Raw genomic sequence first — 1,791 nt, forward strand, 5'->3', positions numbered from 1 at the left:
ATTAATTAATCAGTTGGAGATTCGAGAGACAAAAACTCGTTAATTTGATTAATTTGAAGAGTTATTTCATTTTCACTTATATGTTTCGATTAAATTTTAATGAGCTTCTTTTCACTTTCAGTAATTCATGGAAGAATGAATCGTTAAAAAACTTATGATTGCACCAACTACAAGAAAAGACCTCATGATAGTCAATCTGGGGCCTCAGCACCCATCAATGCATGGTGTTCTTCGACTCATCGTTACTCTAGGCTAGTGGTCCCTTTTTGTCTGGCCATGAATAGTGAGTGGGACCTCATGTTCGCCGGGAAGCCATATTTGCATGGAATTACATCAATACATTAGTTAGACGAGCTGGTAGTTAGCTACCCCGATTCACCCCAAGTTCTCTTTGTCGAGCATGGCGAAAGCTTAGGTCACAATTGCCCATTCAAGGCCAACATCCAATATAACACAATTGACCATCAATTCCTCATAATTCAATATAGAACAATACATAAATCAATAGCCCATAATAATCTACACATTAATATCACATTATTAGCTCATAATCAATAAACCCACTTTAGACCCAAAATTAGGGTTTCAAGTTATGCAAGGGTTCATGGAGTTTTTGACCTTAAAACCATCAATATTAACATAAAACATCATTTTAAATACTTTCATGCAAGAACCCAAGCTTAGAATTGAAATTGGGGGTTTTAATGTTTTTGAAAAACATTGAAATCACTTTGATTTGGCTCTTTGATTGAAAGGAGAATCAAAGACAAAATCCCCATAACTTTATGATTTATTTCCTAGGAATTTGAAGAGAAATCAGTAGGAACCCATCCCCTAGCTTGAAGCTTCAAAGATGTCTTCCATGGAGTTCTAGAGAGAGTTTATTTGAGAGGGAAGGTTCAATTGGAATAATGAGGTCGAACTCTAGGTTTTGGGGGTTTTATCCACTTAAAATACCCTAAAATAGGTAGAATAAACATTTATAATAACTCTCCAAAGTACCCAAACTACCCCTCACTTAGTTGGACCTTTTTAAACAAGTCAAACCTGAGTTTTATTTTCGCAGATTTCGTTGGGGGAAACAAGTCCGCGACGCGGAGGTGTTCCCACAAGTTTTTGGAAATTAAATTTCGAGCCAGAAGAGTCTGCGACACATCCGCGACGCGGACCAAAATTTTGGCCCTTGGTAGAGCTAGTCCGCGACGCGGACATGCTCCCTCCATGCACATTTTTCAAGTTGCCTTGGCAGCTTGTTTGGCCAAGGGTTGGGGTCCTCCTTGGGGACCCTTAGGGTGGTCCCGGGGAGTCGTACCCGGACGTTTTGACCCTAAATATATTTACTAAGACACTAGGGTCACCTCCACTGATTTTTAGACTCCAAACAACACATAAAAACATGAACAACATACTAGAACACACCAACACGTAAAATACTAGTTTTCGAACGTCTTGGTCGTCCCTTGAGGTTTGACTTCCAAACTCTTTAAAACTGACTAAAAAGGCTATTCTTCATTATTTTAACAATTTATTAATGCATAAAACTCATGGGAGGCTCTACTTTATCTTACTTCATTTTTTAGGGGTGTTACATTGCGTCATAAAAGAGACTCAAATAAACTTGGGTACAATCATTGCTTCAGAGATACTCATGCCTGCAAGACAGAGCCGAACCTCAGTTCCATTTCCAGTCTTGATCACAGAATTGTACAAACGAGCCCAGGTGCCTCAGGATGTCAAGAAGGATGTAGAAGTGATTCCCACAGCCTCTACTGATATCCGGAGGATCGAAGC

This window comes from Solanum tuberosum, unplaced genomic scaffold, assembly GCF_000226075.1.
Source record: "Solanum tuberosum cultivar DM 1-3 516 R44 unplaced genomic scaffold, SolTub_3.0 scf00089, whole genome shotgun sequence".
In the NCBI taxonomy this organism is placed as follows: domain Eukaryota; kingdom Viridiplantae; phylum Streptophyta; class Magnoliopsida; order Solanales; family Solanaceae; genus Solanum; species Solanum tuberosum.